General features: G+C 42.7%; 1 long non-coding RNA gene across 1 annotated transcript in view; it reads right to left on the bottom strand.

The window, feature by feature from the left end:
* Positions 1-9449: 9449 nt before the first annotated feature.
* LOC129405070 (uncharacterized) overlaps positions 9450-23867 on the bottom strand; it is a 158657-nt gene continuing 144239 nt past the window's right edge. The window contains exons 4-5 of the long non-coding RNA XR_008630287.1: positions 10307-10386; positions 9450-9717 (exon numbers count right to left, since the gene is read on the bottom strand). This is a non-coding gene — a long non-coding RNA (uncharacterized LOC129405070). The remainder of the gene's footprint in view (positions 9718-10306; positions 10387-23867) is intronic.

Below are 23867 nucleotides of genomic sequence, written 5' to 3'. Positions count from 1 at the left end.
TGATCATGAGCAGCTTTGTTCCTCAAAGTGATTCAATTAAAAAAATAAAACAATTGTTTCATAAAACATCTGTTATTAATATGTAAGTATACATATACTGAACATTCATTTATATACAAGTCACTGTCACTGTCATCCCATCAGTCATTGATTTGCTTAAGCGGACACCAGTAACATCTCTATTGTGTGACTTGTTGTTACTGTTTTTGGCATATCAAATACATCACGGGTAGCTTGCCAGCCTCTGCTGTGCAGAGGAAATACTCTCAGTAGCTTTCCGGGCTCTCCAAGAGGGGTGGAGGAATCAAACCCAGGTCAGCCATGTGCAAGGCAAACGCCCTACCCGCTGTGCTATCGCTCCAGCCCTTATATACAAGTAGCTGTCAAAATTAAAATATATTTTATTACATGTTTGGTAAAAAAAAAGATAGTTTGGTTGGAAATCCTTAAGGACTAGAGAATTTCCTACTCCCACTTTACTTGCTTTCTTTGCCTTCGATAGCTCAGTTAAGTCAGTAAACTCATCCTAAGCAGGACATGGTATCAAACAGAAGGATCATGGGCCATGGGTCTATGAAAAGTGTTTCTCAATATTTTTCTGACCATGGGAAGAACTGAACCTTGATTATGTCCTCTTTGTGGCCATCCACCCCATCCTGTGTGTTGACCCTCTAACCTCATTCTGTGATCCTCTATTTATGTAACATTCCCCTCTGGTCTCCTTGAAATATCTTGGGTGCTTCCCAGTGGCCACCAGGCCCTGAGTGAAAAGTGCTTGTCCATGGACTCGCTGGCAGTGACCCCCAACCTGAGCTATGGGTTTCATTACTTGGAGATCAGACCCGCTTATATAGCATGTTTCTGCCTCTCCTTTCTCCCTTAGTTTTGCTTAGGGTTTGTTTTGTTTTATCAAAAATTTTCTGAGAGAATGGAGGAAAAGAAAAGAACTTTTGTGTATGCTTCAGTCTGAGGAAGTAAAAGGCTCCCAAATCTTTGGACACTGAGGACAGTTGGGAGCATTCAGAGAAGAGTTAAAAAAAAATACCCAAGGAATAAGTTAAACTTCAAGCCAAGCAAATAAGAGGTCATTTGCACAGAAGTCCTTGTCCATCCTGGGGCTGTCAACCATATACTTTTTGTCTTTATAATTTGGAGAAATTTTCTATCATATTATTTTATGGGAACAGTGGGTAGGATGTTTGTCTTACCCACAGCCAACCTGGGTTCGATTTCTCTGTCCCTCTCGAAGAGCCAGGCAAGCTTCTGAGACTATAGAGCCTACACGGCAGAGCCTTGCAAGCTACCTGTGGTGTATTTGATATGCCAAAAGCAGTCACAACAAGTATCACAATAGAGACGTTACTGGTACCCTCTTGAGCAAATCGATGAACAATGGAATGACAGTGCAGTGCTATTATTATATGGTATAATTCCATACAAACTATTCTGTTGGTGGGGTCTGAGTGGAAAGGGAGGTTCTATAATTCTGAGCTGGTGGTGTTTGTTCATTTCTTTAAAATTGGTCAGGGGCCAGGAGAAAGCTGGCCAGGCGTGTGTTTGCATGCTGGAGGCCTGGGTTCAATGCTCCAGCACCACATGATCCCCAAAGCTCTGCTGAGAGCAACTCCCAGGATCAGATACAGGGCCCTGAGCACAGCCAGATGTGCTTCCCCCCAAACTAATAAATAATCAAATAAATTTAAAATGGTCAAAAGGATAAAAGTTTTTATACTTACCTTCTTTAGGGCTTAACCCCCAGAAGATAATGAGTGGTTTCTAAATTCTATTGTTCAGCAAAGTTCTACATGGCAAAGAGAAATTTGAATGACTTAAACATCATTTTAGGAGAGTTGCAGTATAATGTAGGACTTGAACCTCTGCAGCCAGCCACATAATCAGGGAGATGCTTCAACAAGAAGAATCCCACAGAAATCAGCAAGAACTGTAGAAGTGAAATATGTTCATATAATATATATTCATATATATGTCACTATTCATTTAAAATATATTCATAGAATAAATAGAATAGGCTGCCCCAAGCAGATATCTCCCTCCTGGCTAAAGAAGCAGAGGTTTGGCATCTCTGATTCCTATGTCAGGAGGGAAGTGCAGCTCGATGAGTCTAACAGTCTCATGTCTGCTTTCTTTTCTTGCCATGCCTCTTTCATACTTGACAATCCTGCTCCTTCACAGTTTTAATAGATACATATTTTGGTAGCTGAACTGGTGGTTTCAGTTCATTAAAACAATTCTGCATTTGCACATGTTATGGATCCAGAACTTAGGTAAAGGATGATGAAAGCAAACTCCACCTCCACCGACCACAGGAACTCTTGGTCTTTCATGAAGGACAAGAAGTACTGGAGAGTTGACCCACATGGAAAACTGAGCTCATGGCATTAAGAGGCAGAAAAAAAAATGAGTGGGGTCAGGGGTTCCCAGGAGAATCACTTGTAAATGGGAGAAGGTGCTCCTGGGGGAGATTTGGGGTCTCCCTAGGAAGTCATTAGAGATGCGATCTTGCACTAGAGTGATCTAGGGGAGTTTTCCATCGTTTGGAAGAACAGAAGAAAGAACTGCAGTGAGAAGGCAAGGGGACCACCAGGTTCAGTCTTAGGAGATGATGCAAAAGAGGGGGGGTAGGGATTCATGTGATAGAAACACTCTCCCAGCAACCCAGAGGAGCAAATCCCTTACAGTATGGGACCATGTGTTTATTAGTTTGCTAGAGAGCTGTCTCCCAATGGAATGCCACTATCTGGGTGGCAAAAATGATAGAGACGATTTACTCACATCTTAATGCCTAGAAGAATCTCAAAGTGTGGGCCCACAAGGGTGGCTTCTTCCAACGCCTCTGTCCTTGAAACAGGGATGGTCTCCTGCTCAAGGTATTCATCTGGCCTTTCCTCTGTGGACAGGTCTCCAGATGTCTCTTCTTGTTTTGATAAGGACCCCGAACCTATTAGATGAGGATTTAAGACTCAGCTAAACTTGTAATCTCCTCGGAGCCTATCTATCAAAATGTTTCCCCCTTCAGAGGGATTAGTTGTTAGGACATTCCCACGTGAGTTTTGGAAGGAAACAATTCAATCCACAACAACCACGGCTCTGGATGATCACATTACTTCCAGAAGGGTTACATACACATCTATAAAAGCTACCTGGTGTGAGGAAAGCATAACGAACCTGTTATGCATTTACTCTTCCTCATGTTTCCTACAAATCTTTTATTCAAGTAAAAAGTTAAAAGGAGAGTAGGTAGTATGATGAGATTTTTTTGTTCCCATTTTTAATTTTATTGTGTGGTTGGAGAAAGGGGTGGAAGTGATTAAGTGATTAAGGAACTTTTTTGATATTGTTATTTGATGATGTTGTTTCTTAGGTCACACCTGATAGTGGTCAGTGGTTGAGTACACCTGGATTATGCTTAGGGGTCACTTCTGCTGATGCTCCATGGACCAGGTGGCGCCAGGGATCAAATTTGCACTTCCTGCATGCAAAGCACGCACTCAACCTGTTGGACTGTCTCTCCCACCTACACGGGAAAGTTTAAATGTGAACGAAAAGTTCTAAACATGGCTTGTGACACAGCTCAATAAATGCACTAGACACATTGATTATATACTTTAAAAGGGTGGATTTTGAAGTCTGTAAATTACATCAGTAAAACTGGGAAGGATAAAAGATACAAGGAGGAATTGAAACACACAGAAATAAGAGATTTTAAAAAATGCTCTGTAACCATCAGAAATACCAGTGTCCTTATATCATCTGCACAAGGGAAAAAGTCTGCTTCCTGTTCCAAGCAAGTCCTTGGTTTTGCACTGTATGGGGTCAAGGAAGCAGGGAGTTTTGCAGCTCAGGGGCCTGTATATTGTTTTACCTCCACAGACTACTTCCTGGTGAAGTTGGCAAGTGATAAAATCCTGGAACAACCACTGTGGGAGGGCCCTCAAAGACCCTTTTGTGGAACCTTCTCATTTAATAAGAGCTGGTGCAGAGGCCCTGTCACCTGCATAACTCTGACTTACTTAAGACAGGGGCTCAAAGTGTGGGCTCACAAGGGTGGCTTCTCCAGACACCTTGGAGCATGGATGGTCTCCTGCTCAAGGTACTCATCTGGCCTTGATCTGTCAGTGGCTTGGTTGGAATCCATCCCAGAAGATGGGCCGCTTGGTCCAGAGACTTTGACTGAGCTATTTCTCCCATCTCCTGACCTCTTTCTGCGTTTTTTAAGAAAACCTCATTTGCATAATGGTGAGAGTCCTACCTACCCCACCATCACTTTTTGCCAATTCCACAGGTCATGTGAATATTTGAGATTGATGATGTGAGATTATGATGTGAAGTTGATTTCAAAAGGTAGAAGTCACTGGTCCTTCAAGCACCCCAGGAATTATCCTTGGACATAGCCAACAGTAACACTATTTGGTGTGGCTCGAAAATCAAACCAGAACAAACCAAAAAGCAGAAAACTGGGTCAGGGAGTTAGTGCAAATGGGATGAGTGCATGCTCTGCCAAAAGGGGGCCCGGGTTTGGTCCTTGGCACTTTGTGGTTCCCTGAACACTCCAGAGAGTAGCTCAAAGCACCCACTGTAGTGTCCAAAACAAACAAAAAAGACCAAAAAAAGGAAGGGTAAAAAATTCTCTACTAACGCAAAGTGCTGTTGTTACAGTAGTGCTCATAGATGAATCTAGCTCAGAGCTCAGACGTGTAAGTGTGCATTTCCAGGAAACGTTTCCTCCATCCTCACATGAACAGAAATCTCTGGTTAAGTGGGTCCTCAGCCTCCTGGGGAGTGGGGATGACGCTGGAAATTTAGCTAACATTCTTTAAATTTTCTAGAATATTCTCTCATCCCAAAGCTTTATTTTCCTCCTGCTGTCCATCTATGATACTGATATGAACTTGATGACATTGAAACCTAAGCTGTGCTCATGCAACTAGAACTCCTAACTAATGAAGATGAAAATGAGGGTTTGGTTTTACTATCTATAACCTAAAACTTATTTATTTAACCCTCCACCCCTCACCTCCACGCCCCCTTAGCTAACTTATCCATCCCTACTGGGATAAAGGATCCTGTGTATCTAATAACACCTGGAAATCACCAAGACTGAAGTCTTCGTGTATTTGGGGGGTATAGTCATCTCTGCGGGAGGATTCCCCCCACACCCAACCCCCTTCCCTGTGCCTCCTACCACCTAAGTTACAGGGTATGTGGAACTCTCTAAGAACCATCCACAAACAAGAAAAGCCCAGAAACCAGTCATGCCGGCTGGCCTGGGAAAACACCAGGTGCAGGGCCCAGTACAGAATGTGATCTGAGAAAACACTTATAAATCAAGCTGGTGCCTGAGAGTGAAAGTACATGCTAGCAAAAAATAACAACAAAGGTGGCCATGAGATGGTGAATCACACCAAGCCAACAGCAAACTAATTACAGTCACGGAGATAGAAATCCAGGTGAGGCCTGAACTATAATCTAGGAAAAAACTCGAGAAGCTTTCTCACCTCCCACGCCTGCTACTTCTTATATATCAAAGGATTAGCCCTTTAACTGTGATATATGTTGCAAGTGTTTTCCATAGTGGGTTTCTGGTTTTGTCATGATTTTTTTAAATTTCCCATGCAAATATATTTTATTTTTAGATCGTTTGAAGATCAGTCTTTTTTATTGTTGCACCTGGGTTTTGGGTTGTGTTTAAGAAGCCACTCCTCACACCTGCATTGTGGAGAAAGTCACCATTATTTTCTCCTCTCCACATGGGTAGTCTTCGTTCACGTTTCCTCTGTAAGTTTATTGGTGTAAATGGCTACTCAGTGGTACTCACACTATTTATTTAAAAGTTCATTTTGCCTCGGAGATTGTAGATGCTACCTTTATCTCAAACTAAATGGCTGCATATTTTCAGATCTATTTACTCAATTTCTACCCATTTCATTGATGTCTCTATCCATGTGCCTCTATTTAATTTTAATTATATGTATAGCTTGTATTATTATAGCTTGCAGAGCCTGACAAGCTACCCGTGGAGTATTCGATATGCCAAAAACAGTAATAACAAGTCTCACAATGGAGACATTACTGGTGCCCGCTCCAGCAAACCGATGAACAACAGGACGACAGAGCTACAGTGCAGTGCTATATGTATAGTATTTATAGATCTGTTAGGCGTCTTTTCCTAGTGATTTTCTAACTATTCTGCAAGTTTTTGTTTTCCTTGCATGAACTTTAGTATCAGCTTACTCATTCTAAAATAAAGAGGGTTTACTGGTATTTAGGGGGGGTGGGGGATTCTGTAACTTCCTTCCCCCAATACATCCCATTAGTTTTTTGAAGCCAAACTGATCTAGGTTCTTAGCATCCAGTTTGAAATATTCTTTTCTCCCATACTGTTTGCTTCTTTCCAGTTTACTGGACTTTTGGGCATGATTTGAGAGTGCCTGTACTGACCATGGTGAGAGAAAGAGAAAATGTATTAGTAGGTGTAGGATCTAAGACAAGATGGCATAAAACAGTGGTGAATAACTTTCAGGTCTCCCCCAAAAAAATTACATCTGTCTGAGGGTAGAGATAAGAAGTTCCAGGATTCTCACATATTTAAAAATGTGAAATTAAATTGAACTGCTCTGTTTTTCTTAGTCAAGTAAACTCTATCAATCTTTGTGACATCTTAGACAACCTTCTAAATCCTCTTTCCTCTCCTTGGTCTGATATAATACAGTTATCTTTTGAGTAATAGTATTGAGTGGGTAAATCCCTTCTATAAATTCCCCTTCCTTAATATTTTCCTAATACTTCCCTGATCCAAATCCATATGGAATCTCAGATAGCTGCATCCAAGACTCTGAAAAAAAAAAAAAAACAGATTTGAAGCTGGTCCTGTGAGTTGTCACCCACTTCTCAGACCAAACATTTATTGAACATTTCTGTCAAATTTCAGGCTCCAGGTCAACATCTAGTTTTCTCCAGTAGTTAGTCCATGGTCCTGTTAAAAATAAGATCAAAGACTAGATTTTTAATAAAATTAAATTTTATTCCAGCTTCTCTTTTCTCCCAGTGCCTCTCTTCCAATGGTACATTGTTTCTTTAGACCCAAAGAGCTGGGAATCCAGACAGCCATAGGAAACCAAGGTTGAGGAGACAATTGGAGATGATTAGCCTTTGGCAAGAATGAGAAGCCCCTGGGGGCTTTTTGTCTGTAATCTCACTCTCTCCACTGGTTTCCTTAAGCAACTCCTAAACCTGCCTCAAGGTCAATCCTGTCACTTTTGATACATAATTTTTTATGACACCTCCATTACCTGTCATAGACTCAACTGCTCCCTTGTCTGCTTTCCCATTACATTTAAAGTAGGCTTCTGCTTTCATTTTAATCACATCTTATTATCATTCTCTCATTTCTTGTTTATAGCTTTGTCTGCCAAGTGAGATTCCTATTCCTGGAAGGCTTTATGTCAGTCACCTCAGTATCGAGCAATTTAATTGAACTAAATTGATCAGAGGAGGAAAATTATTTGAATTTTTTCCTTCTCATCATTTGAGATCATTTTATCGTAGCCTCAGCAGCAAGTCAAAGCAGTACTGACTTTTACCCAGCTGGTATTTTTCCCAGGAGACCCAATATACAAGTCTGTGGTGAAAGTGGGTTGTGTGCTCCAAGTCCTACCTCCTTTCAGCCTATTAATGAACCCTAACATGATAACGTGGGAATTATTATGAGGATTTAAGAAGACAATGTGTCTGAGATAACAAATTCTGAAATAGTAAGTAAATGGTTGTATGATATTTGGAACTTTATAGAACAAAGACTGATGAGAAAACTGAACAACTACTCACTATAGGAATTCCCTATAGTAATTGCTCTGTGACCCAAGAGCAGTTCTTCACCTGTTTACCAAGGTGAATAGCATGACTCATAGAAAACATCCTCAGGGTCATTCTACAGGCCGACATACATATTTGATAGATGCTGAATATAGCCAATTTTAGTTGCATTTGCTGAAACAATCTCCTTTTCCTAAAATACAAGAAGGCAAATTGGAATCTCTGTGTAAAAACTAGAAATGTTGAAAACCAGGAAACAAAAGAAAGCAAAACGAAGTCACTCCAGCACATCTATTCTTGCAAACTAACTCTTAATACATTTTAAGCAAAATTAAGGGGGTGGGGGTTGGAGGGAGCAGTGTGTTGAGTGATGCTAAAGACGTTCAGGGCTTCTGATCCTGTGCTTGAGTGAACCCAGGAAAGTGATGGGGGAACCCCATTATGTAGTGCTGAGGATCTAACCAGGTCAGCCACATGCAAAAATAGTGCCTTTCCCCTTTTTACTATGTCTCTGGCTCCTAATTGATTTTTTTCACATGCACACAATTTAATTCTTTATTATTACTAATAGTTGACTCCAGTATCACTCTATTTTGAAGCATTGATATTTTGGGAAAATCCATTGCCAGGATACATTGTTATAGGTTAAGAAATATAAAGTACGGCACTGTCACGCAGTACAATAGTTGACAATTCTTCTGCTAATCGCAGGGGGCTCTGTGAAGGTGCTGTCAAGTGTTCTTTGGGAGAGTCATGACACAGAATGAAGTAGCAGTATCCTGAAAAAATTTTCCAGGTCAGGAACTGCCAGGAAAAGGACATTAAATTGGAAAGAAGAATTAGAGAGTTGAGAGAGGCAGTTCACAAAGAGCAGGGCACATTTAAGGGAAATCATCAAAGATCAGAGTCTCTTGCCTCCCGCACCTGGCTGTCTTCACCAGGGCCCCTCGGAGAAGGTGAGTTGAGTTTTCCTCCCCACCCCGAGCAGAGCCCTGGCAGTCAAAGACCTCTGGAAGCCAGCCGCAGCCATGCTCAAGGCCACTCTCCAGCCATTCGAAGGAGTCTCACACATGAAGGAACCAGCAGAGGAACCCAGGTATGCAGAACCCAGGCTTGAGATCTCCAAGCCTGCTCTGATCAGGACTCAGCCTCTTCCGCCCAGATCCCAAATTTTCCAGTATCTAGGCGGTCACATCCAGAAACTGCTCCCCCCCATGCCGTGTAATCCCATCATGGGACAATATCCAGAGACTATAAAACCAAGCTCCCAGAAGCACATGGCACTGCCACACGACATCTTAGTTCTCCCTCTTGGAAAACCTGGCAAACTACCGAGAGTTTCCTGCCCGCATGGGAGAGCCTGGCAAGCTCCCCGTGGCGTGTTTATTTCCAAAACCAGTAACAATGCTGGGTCTCATTCCCCTGACCCTGAAAGAGCCTCCAATTGTAGCACCATTGGGAAGGACGAGGAAAGAGAGGCTTCTAAAATTTCAGGGCTAGAACGAATAGAGATGTTATTAAGACCACTCGAGAAAATCGGCAATCAACGGGATGATGATGATGATGATGATGATGATGATGATGATGATGATGATGATGATTATGATGATGATGATGATGAAAGATCAAATGGCACCCAGAACTTGAAGTTGTGCGAACCTTCTTCTTCCTTGATGAGCTGTCAGAAGACTCTGCCTCTAAGAGGTGATGTCTGATACGACTCTTGCCGAGCAGGCAGTGAGCCCCAGGGAACAGAGTTCAAGATCGTCCTCCTTCTCCTCCCTGGCTCTCCTGGTGACCAAATCCCCCAGAGTACAGAAGGCACAGGCCATGAATGCTGTGCACAAGGTCACTCTTCTCTGAAGAGGATGAGATGAAAGTCATCTGGCAGGAAAAGCAGAAAGTAGTCAAGAGTGTGTCAACCAGCTCTTCTTGATTCTGCATTGTGGGTTTGAGCCTAATTTTTCTGGACAGGTGCCGGACAAGATTCGAGTTGTTTTCTATTTGTTCCAAAGGAGAAAAGTTTTTTTTTAATTGACAAAAATAGAAACAATTATAGGTGTCAGAGCAATAGTGCAGTGGGTAGGGTATTTGTCTTGCATGTGGATGACACAGGTTCAATTCCTGGAACTCCTTATAGTTCCCTGATAGGCACCACCAGAAAAGTAAGCCCTGTGCTCCCCCCCCCAAAGAAACAACTAGAAACAAATACAGACTCAAAAGTGTGCAACTTCACCCTGGGAAAGCACAGCTTCATCTCAAATAAGAATGAAATAAGAAGACACTTCAGTCACACCATTCCCAGGCCATTTTAATGAACTCTGTTGGGAAAATTCCAACTGTTTTTCTCTGTCTTTGTTTTCAGATTATCCGCTAGGCAGAATGTAAAGATAAAAGTTAACAGAATTTACACTGGAGTAGAAGAGACAAGACTAGAAAAAAAAAACAGAAATTGTAAGGGAATTTTTCTCACCCTCTTTCTTCTTCATTCTTGTTTGGCAAAACTGCAGTGCTTTCACTTTGAGGCCATCTGCTGGTGCAGTGGGGATGCTTCTAGAGGAAGGAGCAGAAGGCAAGGTGAGGCCTCTAGTTTCAGAACAAGCAAGCTTGGCTATAAGTTGTGAGAAAACCCAAAATATTTTTAATATCATGTTTTATTGATTAGGAATGTAAACATCAATTATATATAATTTGGAAAATACAAACATGTAAAAATCGTGCCTATTCTCAGCTAACAGTGATGGAGTAAGTCTTGCTAACATTACAGGGAATTCCCCTTCACTCTTTTTGATACATCAATTTTCCCAAATAGGCATTATACATGGGTATTCACAATGTCAAATAACATGTTCCATGTCATTAAATAAACTTCAGAATAGTAATACATAAATAATTGTTAAAGAAAAAAAGCCTTTTATTTTGTTTGGAGGGCGCACCCAGTGGTGCTGGGACTTATTCCTGGCTCTGTGCTCAGTGACCACTCTCGGCCCTACTCAGGAAACATACCTGGTGTTGGGGATTCAAACCAATGTCAGCCTCATACAAGGCCTTACCTCCTGCACTCTCTTTTTGGACCTGACACTGTAACAATTTTACATGGATTGGCTTTTAGACCATTTGGGTTGCTCTAGAGAATATAATAAAATTGTGTGAATTAATTAAGAGACCTATTTCTAATAGTTTTGCAGGTTGGAAATCCAAGATCAAGTTATCAACTGGCTAGATTCTCTTCATGGTCTATAAACTGCTTTCTCCTTGTACCCTCATGTGGTAGAAGACTGAACAGTAACTACTCCTTATTTTTATAGGGACACTATTCCCAGGGGTGAAACGAACAACCTAATGACCCTTTATTTTTTTTTTTTTATTTTTTATTTTTTTTTTTTTTGAGGGAGAAGTTCATGTTTTATTCATTTTAAAGTTGTTCACAATGATTTATTCCACTCAATATTCCAACACTAATCCTACCACCTTTACACCTTCCCACCACCATTATTTCCAATTTTCCCAACCACCACCCAGGCCTACCCCAGTAGCAGGCCATAAATGATTTATCTTGTATTGTTTGTTATGATTAATTCACTAAAAATGATCAACATAGATATCCTTAGAAGAAAGTGCATGAAGATTGTTAAATCTCACTCTGGAGCTATTAAGTCCTTCTATAAGATATTACTAACATGATGTTACAGGTTAAGCCTTGTGTGTTAATATTTTCTTTTTAAATTTTTAATGAATCACCATGAGGTACAGTTACAGACTTACAAACTTTCATGCTTACATTTCAGTCATACAATGATCTAGTACCCATCCCTCCACCAGTGCCCATTCTCCAGCACAATTGCTCCCAGTATCCCTTCCATCACCCCCACTCCATTCCCCCACTACCTCTGTGACAGGCACATTCCCTTTTCCTCTCTCTCTCTCCTTTTGGGTGTTATGGTTTGCAATACAGGTATTAGGTGGCCATAATGTTTGGTCTATAGTCTACTTTCAGCATGCATCTCCCATCCTGAGCGAGCCCTCCAAGCATTCTTTTATTTTTTTTTTTTTTAATTTTATCACCATGTGGAAAGTTACAGAGTTCTCAGGTTTATGTCTCATTTATACCGTATTCAAACACCATCCCTTCACCAGTGCCCATATTCCACCACCAAAATCCCCGGTATACCCCCCGCCCTCCACCCCAACTGTATAGCTGATGAACCTCACTTTATTTTCTCTTCACCTTGATTAAGTTCCATATTTCAACACAAAACTCACTATTGTTGTGGAAGTTATATCCCCAAAAAAGATAACCCTAATAAGGAGGCATTTGATAATTAGTTTTCCATTCAAAGATTGTATGTTCTCAGGTGTTAGAAAAGGTCGCGCGGCCGCATTAGCGGCCGCGCGGCTCGGAACTGTCCCAGTCCCGAATCCTGGAGCCGTGTTAGTTGCTGCTCAGTGGCGCCAGGGTTCCATCTGGAGAAGGTGTGGTGGCGGCACCTCCTCCTTCCGGCCCCCCGGTGTTGCTGGCCCCGACTCGGGTCCGGAGCATTTTCCAGGCCGCGTTGCTCACCAGAATGCCTGCCGCTTCTCTGTGGATTGTGGCATGAAGATGGCGCCGAGGGTGGGTCGAGGGCGTGACTTCCAGCGGCCGGGACCACTTGGAGTTTTGGGCTGGCGCTGCCCCACTCCAGTGGCCCCCGCGGCTCGGAACTGTCCCAGTCCCGAATCCTGGAGCCGTGTTAGTTGCTGCTCAGTGGCGCCAGGGTTCCATCTGGAGAAGGTGTGGTGGCGGCACCTCCTCCTTCCGGCCCCCCGGTGTTGCTGGCCCCGACTCGGGTCCGGAGCATTTTCCAGGCCGCGTTGCTCACCAGAATGCCTGCCGCTTCTCTGTGGATTGTGGCATGAAGATGGCCCCTAATGACCCTTTAAAGGCCACCTCCACAACCACCTTTTGGGAGTTAAGGTTCAATACATGTGCAATCCATAACAAATGCTTTATACTCTAATGCGTTGAACTGTTCCCCAGTGATTAAGTATTTAGGTCTTTCCATTTCCCTATTATGATTAAGATGGTAGTGCATACATTCAGTCCTAATTTTATTTTAAATCAATGACAAATATCTTAAAGTGGAGTTACAAAGTGAGATTCACTCTTGATCTTGCCAAAGTCCAAAGAGAGTATGCTCATTTACATTCAAAACCACAGGGTACAAGAGCATTCCTTTTGACAGAAATGAACAACCACGAAGTATCAAGTACTGGACTGTATTTTTATATCTCTCTAAGGAATTGTAGCATTCTTTTTGCTGACATATCTTTTTGGGTGCAGATGGACATTTCTTCACTCATTGTGGACCATTTCACACCCCTATTTGTGAATTGTCTGTTCTTGCAGTTTGGCAGCTAAACTTCCTTCCAAACTCTTGTTCCTCTCCTGAGGATTACAAAACTTTGCACAACTTTATTCCAATTCACTGAGTGATTTCAGATGGTTGGTTGCTTTTAATAGAGTGAGTGGATTCCAAATATGTCATTTCAGTTTGGGTTTTGACAGAGAAAAGCTGTACTTTCAGTTGAATCCTGCCCTGACTGTTTTCAAAACCATAACTAAAGTTATCTTAATTGTCTCTTTGAATATATGAAAATGCACAGTAGCCTACAGTTTTCAGTCCATAAATCCAAAGTGCTTGGAAATATGTGTCTTTTGTGAGCCTCTCTAGGCCTAATTAGGATTGTAAGATCCTTTCTAGGGAATGAGAAGAGTGAGGGGGTAGGGAATTCTGGGCAAGCATAGGGCTTTGGACGCAGATTCTCATCTTTTAGGAGGCACAAGAGTTCTACACAGAATGAGTGCTTAAATACCTGAGGGTTTCCTTACTGTTTCAATAGCAGGGAGGTGAAGATGAGAAAATTCTATGCTTGAGTACATCTAACAGTGGCTGCTAGAAGTTAGTGATCTCAGAGGAGACACCAAGAAAGTCAATGGTAGTTAAGTGACAGAATCATTTTTCCATCACAAGAGTTACCTGATTAGTGCTTTCATTTCACAAAGCACTATTTCACACATAAGCTCATTTGATACAGCCAGCAAACATATTGGACAATTGGCACCAACACTCTCACTTTGTAGGGACAGTGAAATGACTTGCTCAAAGGTCACAGTTAGTAAATAGTGATCAGAGCACAAATGTCTTTTGTTTGCAAATTGTGTCTCTGTATTCTCTAATCACAGCAGTACTCGGCTTAACTGAGCACCTTTTAGAAATGTAACAGGATTGTGAAACAAGAATAGAAAAAAATAAAAAAGGAAGGAAGGAAGGAAGGAAGGAAGGAAGGAAGGAAGGAAGGAAGGAAGGAAGGAAGGAAGGAAGGAAGGAAGGAAGGAAGGAAGGAAGGAAGGAAGGAAGGAAGGGAGGGAGGGAGGGAGGGAGGAGAGGAGGGAGGGAGGAAAGAAGGAAGGAAGGAACGGAGGGAGGGAAGAGAGAGGGAGGGAGGGAAGAAAAAGGGAGGGAGGGACAAAGAGAGGTGGGGGGATGATAACCACATGACCACACACAGTACAATCTCAGTTACTCTCTTAAGCAATGATCTGGAGAAAACAAACAAGATAGTTATGTTCTGAATAAACAGAATACCTTCTAAGAATGGTTCAATCTGCATACAACTTCATCAAATCTGCCATTTTCAGGTGCGTGAGAAATGTCAAATGCTGGATAAGAATATTATGAATATTCTTAACAGAGTGGGAGACTAACACCCAAGAACTGTAGAAATAAGTACCAGGAGGTTGACTCCATGGCTTCGAGGCTGGCCTCACGTTCCGGGGAAAGGTCAACTCAGAGAAGCGATCACCAACTACATTGTAGTCGAAGGCCATGTGGGGGAAGGGAGTTGCGGGCTGAATGAGGGCTAGAGACTGAGCACAGTGGCCACTCAACACCTTTATTGCAAACCACAACAGCTAATTAGAGAGAGAAAACAGAAGGGAATGCCTTGCCACAGTGGCAGGGTGGGGTGGGGGGGAGATGGGATTGGGGAGGGTGGGAGGGACACTGGGTTTACGGGTGGTGGAGAATGGGCACTGGTGAAGGGATGGGTTCCCAAACTTTGTATGAGGGAAGTATAAGCACAAAAGTGTATAAATCTGTAACTGTACCCTCACGGTGATTCTCTAATTAAAAATAAATAAATTTAAAAAAAAAAAGAATATTATGAATATTCTAGCTGGAAGTGCTGGATTTATTCAGGTAGTTGATATTCATTTCCCACTCTTCCTAACAAAAATCAAATAATATCTATAGGCAAATTTAAAAGGGTTTTGTAGCATATAAATAGTTCCCTTGATACTCAAAGCAACCCACACATTTCTTGTAATGCAAAAATGATACAAAATAGACACTCATTGGCTTCAAACTCATAATCCAAAGATAATGTGCAGGGAACTCTGAAATTTAGGTTTAAACAGGTGAAATTTGTTATATTCTGGGTCGCATTTCTCTCTGTATCAGTAACTGAGATAGCATTCTTTTCAGTTTGGTGAGTTGATTTATCCCACTGCCTCATCTCCCTTTTAATCAGTTTGATATAAGCATCCGAACTTGATTGATTGATATAGTACTTCAGAAAACGTGTTGACCAAGGAAATTGGGAAATCAATCCCTAGATTATCAAGATACATTTTTTTCCTGCTTCCTAAAGGACCAAGCTGGGCAAACAATTCAATACTAGGCACAGGAATGTGGCACTACCCTGGCCCTGCTGGGCTGGGAACCACGGGGCCATCCTGCAGTGCTGGGGTCTTACCAGGGCCCGGCATATGCATGAACTCCTGACCCATGTTCTTCCTGCCTGTTTACCTCCAGTCCATGATTGCTGTAACTGTATCAACAGTGTACATTAACTGTATATATCGACTCCGTAGAGAGCTAGAAAAAAAAGTGTATTCTGCTCATTCATGAATTTTATTCTGAATAAAATGTTTGTGGTGAGAAAAGGGAGTGGAAAGGGCCATCTTAGTCAATCCAAGAAATGTGGCTATTTGATTTCCTGAGCATGGTTTCTCTTGCTATCTCCATTTTAAATTTGCAACTCAGTGCCTGTAAAACATAAAGGTCATCTCACTCCCTCTAATTTTGTTTCCATCCTGCTAATCAGTAATCACATAGTCCTATTAACCTGTTACATTCAGCAGAAAGAAAAGACATATTTTAAATGTTCTGACAATACTTAGCAAAAAATATACATCTCTACACATACTTTTTTTTAAATCCTGGACAATTATTACAAATAATGCAACATTTCAGCTTAATGACTCAGGCAACCTGTGAGCAAAACCACAACTAAACAATAAGCATGTGTTAAAGTTTCATTAGCAAGTCAGTTATAGAAAACTCAGGACATACCTTTTCAAAGACACAATCTTATTTGTGGTGGAGAGATTCCTAAGCCAATCCTCTAAGATTCCTTTACTTCTAAGGAAGTATACTTTAGGATGACTGGAAGCTCCTAGTCATTATAGCCCCAACACCAAGTCTCTGGACCCCCTAGTTTAGCAGTTAAAATGCAAGTCCTTTAGCTATAAACTGAAAACAATGAAACTCACTTTTTTTTTAATTTATTTTTTAACTAGTGAGTCACAATGAGGGTACAGTTACAGATTCACACATTTTCGTGCTTGTGAAACTCACTTTTTAAGAAATTAATTAAATGATGGAAGAAAGGCAGATAATAAAGACTTAGAAAGAACAAATAGTGACTGAGGATAGTGATGACTGGTAAAGTTTAGGCCTCTCTGAACCTGAGTTAAAATAAGGTCAGAAAATTTTCTTATTCCAAGCATATGTTCATGTTATATTTCACGGAAAAATGCTGGGAGGGCATCTCCATTTCCCATAGCTTCTGTAACACAGAACACTGTGAATTCAACAAGAGAAACTTACAGATTTCTGGTGGTTGGAGGTGAGAAGCAAAGGCTTAAAGGGTTCTTCCAGGGGCAGAGAGGAGAATGGGTTCTAAGCCTCTATCTCAATTTCCAGTAGCCTTAAGCATGTTTTGGCAGGTAGGCAGCTTCTTATCTTCTTATTTTTGTTTTCTCTTTGTCTTCTCTCTGCACACTGCACACATTTTCCTTTCTGCTTAGGGGATCATATGTGGTGCCAGGAATGAACCAGGACAGTGGCATATGAGGCAAGCATTTCAAACCCCGTACTGTTTAAACCAAGATGTTTAACAGTTCTAGAGGATGCAATTCAATTTACTTATAAAGGTGAGTGAATGGAAAATGTCACAGAGCTTCTCCAAGGAAAGGTTGAGACTTACAGCACAAAAGAGCAGGGCAGGAAGTCTCAGCCCCTGGAAGGAGGCATAAGGACAGCAGTGTGACCATGGTCATCATCTGGAAGTATCCACAAGCTTCAGGGGTGAGGCCAGAATCAGTCTGTGCTCCTCAAAGGTGTGGCAAGTGACCCTTCTTTCTTACACGAATAAAAACCCAAATGGGATCCTCACCATTTCTCCTTGGAGATCACTTTGCATTGGAGCATTAGCTTGCACCCACTACTTACCTTTCTTGAATCCCCTGAGCACCTTAAAAAATGCATCCTTCTACAAGACACTAGTAGAATTGTACAAGAAAAAAACCTCCAACCCTATCAAAAAATGAGGAGAAGAAATGAACAGGAGCTTCCTCAAAATAGAAATACAAATGGCCAAAAGGCTGAAAAAATGAAAAAATAATAGCTCTACATCGCTAATCATCAGGGAGATGCAAATCAAAACAACAATGAGATATCATCTCACACCACAGAGACTGGCATACATCAAAAACAACCAGTGCTGGCACAAATGTGGGGAGAAAGGAACTCTCTTTAATTGTTGGTGTGAATGCTGACTGGTCCAGCCTTTCCAGAAAACCATATGGGCATTCCTTAAAAAACTAGAAATTGAGCTCCTCTTGACCCAGCAATACCACTTCTGAGGACATATCCTGAGGGTGCAAAAAGCACAGTGGAAATGACATCTGCACCTGTAGGTTCATTGCAGCGCTGTTCACAATAACCAGAATCTGGAAACAACCCAAATACCCGAGAATAGATAATTGGTTAAAGAAATTTTGGTATATCTACACAGTGCAATACTATGCAGCTATTAGGAAAGATGAGTCATGAAATTTGCTTATAAGTGGATGGACATGGAGAGTATCATGTTAAGTGAAATAAGTCAGAAAGAGAGGGACAGATATAGAATGACTGCACTCATTTGTGGAATATAAAACAACATAATATGAGACTGACACTCAAGTAGAAACAAGGGCCAGGAATATAGCTTCATTGTTGGAAGTCTGCCTCATGAGCTGGGGAAGAAGGCAGCTGGAATAGAAAAGGGATTACTAGGTCAATAATGGTTGAAGGGATTGTTCGGGATGGGAGAGGTGTGCTGAAAATAGATAAAGGAACAAACATGATGGCCTCTCAGTATCTGTATGGCAAACCATAATGCCCAAAAGGAGAGAGAGAGAGAGAGAGAGAGAGAGAGAGAGAGAGAGAGAGAGAGAGAGAGAGAGAGAGAGAGAGTATGAGGGAAATTGTCTGCCATAGAGGCAGGTGGAGGATGGGGGCGGGGCTTGCTGGGGACATTGGTGTTGGAAAATATGCACTGGTGGAGGGATGGGTGTTTGATCATTGTATGACTGAAATTCAAACTGAAAGTTTTGTAACTGTATCTCACAGTGATTCAATAGAAAAAAAAAAAAAAGAAATGTATCCTTCTTCCTGACTCTTGGATCCTAAAGGGATCCTCAGATCACTGCAAGATTCAGTTCTGAGCATGGTGTTGCCACACCTGGAGTTATATCAGCTTCTCAACACTCTTCACTGTGAAATGAATTTCATCTTCGCTTAAACGTGTCAAACAAGCACAATTCTCAGAGCACTCTCAGAGGATGAGGTAATCCTGGCCTCTAATAAATGACACCCAGGAGTCCCAGCTCTCCCCAAATGGGGGAATAATACAAAAAACACCCCCCAAAGAACATGACTGACCCTTGGAAGGAAAACCGACTCCCCCTGGTGACTCATTTACAACCTGGAAGCAGCCCTGCATTGCACGCCTTAAAAGGCCCGTTCTTGGTGTTCACCTGAGGCTGTAGGGAAGCAGGCAGCTGGTGAGCTCAGCTCACTATTTCTGTCACACACTCCCCGCCCCCCGCCCCCAGGCCCCCACCCCGCCCCCGCCTCTGGCTTCAGTAGGGGGTCTGCAGAAAGGGAGTCTTCCCTACAGTAATGCAATCATTCAGGATAAGACTGGGAATCTTCCAACATCACTTCTGGCTAATCTCAAAGCAATAATATAAGTAAGACAGAAGCTCAGGTGTCCAATCACCCAGGGAATGAAGTCAAGACTTATGACTGCCCTGCAAGACTAAGATCTTGCAAGACTAAGGCCTCGCCCTCTGCCTGCTCTCTTTCTCTCTGGATGATTTGACTCCATTGGATCCTTCAAGACCTACCCAGAGTTTCAGTGCTTTTGTTTATATTTTTGTTTTTGTTTGGGGGGCCACATTTCACAGTGCTCCAGGCTTATGCCCCGCTCTGCATTCAGAGATCACTGCTGGTAGGGGTCAGGGGACCAGAGAGGTGCCGGGGATTGAACTCAGGGTCAGCAACATACAAAGCCAACACACTGCTCTCTCTACTATCTCTCCAGCCCCAAAGTCTTGTTTCAGAAACACCCTGTGATAAAGGTATAGATGAAATGTAAAGATGAAGTGACTCTCACTAGCAAACACCTTGGGACCAAAGTAAGGAAGAGAGCTGCACCGCCGGGGTGTAACCAATCAGGAAGTAAGAACAAAGCTTGGACAGCTACATCTGGAAGCCAGCCATTCAAGAAAGATTCTGGCACCTTCTGTAAACAGTCTGGGATGACAAATATCAGTTCTGGGACTTCCAAGAAAGGCTGAGTCCACCAAAACTGTGTGTAAGAGCAGAGGGATTGAGTGTATTGACAGGTACAATTTCTGCATTTACTCTGGCATCAAGTTCTCTAGCATGGGGGGTAGGGGTGGGGGACTGAGCATGAACGAAGCCCTGGGAACCATTGGGCTAATGGAAGCCTAGCTGGCTTGGGCTTTGGGTAAGCTGGATTCTGACACTGAGTCTTATAAACTGATCCTGACTTAAATGTTCAGGAAACTTTATGAATCAGAACACCTTGTGTGTGAATTGAGTGATCTGATCAAGTGAATTGTGTGCAATAACTGTCTGCCATAAATAGCATTTGAAAAGATGGGGGCGATAGCATGGCGAGTAGAGCATTTGCCTTGCATGTGGCTGACCCAGATTTGATTCCTCCGTCCCTCTCGGAGAGCCTGGCAAGCTACTGAGAGTATCCCGCCTACCCGCATGGCAGAGCCTGGCAAGCTACCCGTGGCATATTCAATATGCCAAAAACAGTAACAACAAGTCTCACAATGGAGGTTTTACTGGTGCCCACTTGAGCAAATCGATGAGCAATGGGATGACAGTGCTACAGTGCTACACGTGTGGTGATATTGAGCCCTGCATCTAAAGGACTAGTCATAACACATCATCCCAGCTAGTACTGTTGTAGTTTATCTTTCTATAATGCTTTTTTGTTGCTTTGCTTGGCCTGCTCATGCAGCAAGAGTAAACTTCAAAACACCAAGAATCTTGGTCGTCCTCTGCTTCAGTCTCCCCCATCCACTATGGCGCCCAGTCCTATAGGTGCTGAGTCAGCGGGCAGCAATGATGAATGTTCTCAAAGCCAAGCAGGTTTGTCTCGGCCCTTGGGGCCACAGTGACCGGGGGTTCAAAGTGCAGCGTATATTAGGCAGGCTGGGTCAGGACATAAAGGGCTGACCTGTGAAACAGGATTGTTCCTGAATATTCACTCGGGTCTAAATAAACAGAAGGAGCCCAGAGGAAGCCACAGACGGGGCTGAGTTAGTAGACCCATTGGCACTTGTGTAAAATTTTAGAGAATAATGTCCTCGGCACAGATGCTATTTTTAAGAACTAACACCAGGAAAAACCTTTTGGGGCTCACTCTGTGGGAATGAGAAACTTTTCCTGTCGGGGGTGATGGATGGGCTGATGGCTCTTGAAAGGTGAAGCACAGACTAAGTTATTGGACTTTTTCCTTCTGAGTTATAGCTCAGCCAGTGGACTTGACCGATTACAGTCCCTGACAAGGGCTGAGCAGTCTGAGGGCTTGTTTATATTAGCAAAGAGAAGTGACAATATAGTCCAATTTAGTGCCTCCAGCCTGGCGTAACTAAACAAATTCTCCTTCCAGTCCAAGCCAAGGTTCACCTAAGCTGAATCGAATTTATGGGAAACAAATACCAAAGAGAGTCCATCCATCTCCAGGGTTTGTTGGAGGCCCACTGATGAGCAAGGACTGGTACACAGAGGCTCTCGATGCTGACAAAGAAGTCACCTCTGAAGGGGCTTGTGGATGTCTGATGCCTGGGTACGTGTGTGTGCTGGGCTGGGTCTTGCAGGAAGGAGAATTCACAAGGTCACACAGAACTACCTACCCGGGAACAACCAGAGCTGGGGAGACTCAAAAACTCAGTGGGCAGGAGAGTTCCTGGCTCACGGTGGGCTTGAATTGCAACATTCATCACAGAGTTCCAGATTCCCAGGACAAAGGTCTTCTAGGAAAGGCAAGTTTACCTGCTCTGTGGGCAGAGCCAGAGATGAGGCTCCACGGTGCCCCAGACACAGGACTTCCTCCACCGAGAGAAAAAGTAAATTCTGAAGGGAAAGGAATGACACTGAAGATTTAGATCTTCTTCCCTTCCTTTTTTTTTTTTAAAAAAAAAAAACAACTGCTACAATTTGTGTGTGTAAGAGCATGGGCCAGGTTCCAGTGAAATCTGCCGCTCATCATTTTGCAGAAATAAGTTTCGTTTCTGTCTGAAATGGGGTTGTATATCTGCATTTATCTCTTAGAACAGTGGTGCTTGTCCATGGTCGGGGTGGGAGGATCGGGATGCTTCCAGAAGGAGGTGGACCGTTTCGCTAAATAACTGTGTGGTTGTTTCAGCAGTTCATCTGTCCCTCATTATACCCATTCCTCACCTATCCAATCCCTGTATCATTGGGGAAAAAATTCTCCAACTATTGGGTTGGAGTTGTCAAGGTTCGATGCCATGGAGATAATGGAGAAGAGGGTCGGGCACTGTCCTCCTCAAAACCCTGCCCCTTGTCCCACATACCACAAGGGTTAAGCAGAGGACAGGGACACAGAGGAATGGCTTTAACAAAAGGGACGATGGAAAATTTTCCTCATTGTTTGTCTACCAAAGTAAGTCTGTCGAGGAGCAGCCATTGTGGTTTCTTTCCTTCTGCAATTAGAAGTTATTTACCAAGTTTAGGGCTAAAACTAATAGCTAGAGTAGAGCTATGGGAGAGAAGCACAGAAACAGTACAGGGGTTAAGGCTCGTACATTGTGTGTGGCTATGGCTGATTCCATCCCTGACACTGCGCATGATCCTCCAAACCCCTCCAGGAGAGATCCAGGAGCACAGAACCAGGAGTAATCCCTGAGCACTGCTGGGTCAGGTCCTCAAACCAAAATAAAGATGACAGCCTGATAGATACAATGAACATAGGGAGAGGTGTTTTTCTGCTATAAATCTATGGAGAGGAATACTATTTTTACTATTTTTTCTCTTTCAATTATTAATTTTTTTAAATTTTCGTAAAGAACCTGGGACTGGAGCAGTAGCACAGCAGGTAGGGCATTTGCCTTGCAGGTGGCCGACCCGGGTTTGATTCCTCCATTCCTCTCAGAGAGTCCAGCAAGCTACCGAGTGTATCCCACCCACACGGCAGAGCCTGGCAAGCTACCTGTGGTGTATTCAATATGCCAAAAACAGTAACAAGTCTCACAATGGAGATGTTACTGGTGCCCGCTCAAGTAATCGATGAACAACGGGACGACAGTGCGACAGTGCTACTGTGCAGTAAAGAACCATTACTTACAAAGTTATTGATATCTGAGTTTTAGGCATATAATGTTCTAGCACCAATCCCACCATCACTGTCATCTTCCCTCCATCAGTGTTCCCAAGTTCCCTCCAGCACCCCCAGCCTGCCACCTTGACAGGCACATTTGAAAATTTGGTGGTTGTAGTTTGATCTCATGTTTTCAGTGTTGTTGACTGTGGTTTGAGTATAGAGCTGTACTACTCTCCACATTACTGACGCACCTGAGCCCCTGCCCCCTAAACCCTCGTTACTTCCCTTCCTCAGGGAGATAAAAATTATTATATGCTTTCCCCATAGTTCAAGAGTAGGATGTTCTTATATGTCATTATTTGATAGGTTATTTGGAGAATCTGAAAACATTATTGCTATTCATTCACATGAAAATTTTTTGTTTGTTTGGGGACATTCCTGGCGGTGCCTGGGGGTTACTCCCACCTCAGTGTTTGGAGATGTTCCTAGCATTGCTCAGGAGACTATGCAGTACTGAGACTTGAAGCAGGAGGATGAGGTGCACCTCACCCCCTTGAAGCATCTCCCTAGTCCTTTGTGGACTTTAAGTATTTGCAGACCCCCAAATAGGAACTTCCTACTTTTAGAGTGAACCAGGAGAGGCATATAGGACTTTATAGTTGAAACTATGGACCAGAGAGCTGGAGAAAACTAGCATTGTAATAACCTCTATATTCATTATTTGGTAAAATGTTGGCCATCCTGAGAGAGGTATATTAAAAGGCCAATGTTTGCCATGATGAAATGGAATTGGGCAAGTTTAGGTGATTTTCCAGAGTCATAGCCACTAGCGAGTGGCAGGGCCAGGTATAGAACCCAGGAGTGTTTGGCTTCTAAGTCTCTGACTATTTGGCTGTACCACCAAGCTAGAAACTTAATTTCTGCATCTCTTAGATTGTTCCCAGCCCAGAAGACATCTCTTGATTCCCAGCCTTCATGTTTTACATCATTAGCCGTCGGTTGCCTCTTTCCTCTGCATGATCAGAGACAATATTATCAGCGCCATTCTGAAACTT

Source organism: Sorex araneus, chromosome 5, assembly GCF_027595985.1.
Source record: "Sorex araneus isolate mSorAra2 chromosome 5, mSorAra2.pri, whole genome shotgun sequence".
In the NCBI taxonomy this organism is placed as follows: Eukaryota; Metazoa; Chordata; class Mammalia; order Eulipotyphla; family Soricidae; genus Sorex; species Sorex araneus.
Note: the sequence above shows the minus strand (reverse complement) of the source record. Positions and strands in the feature narration are given on the sequence as shown.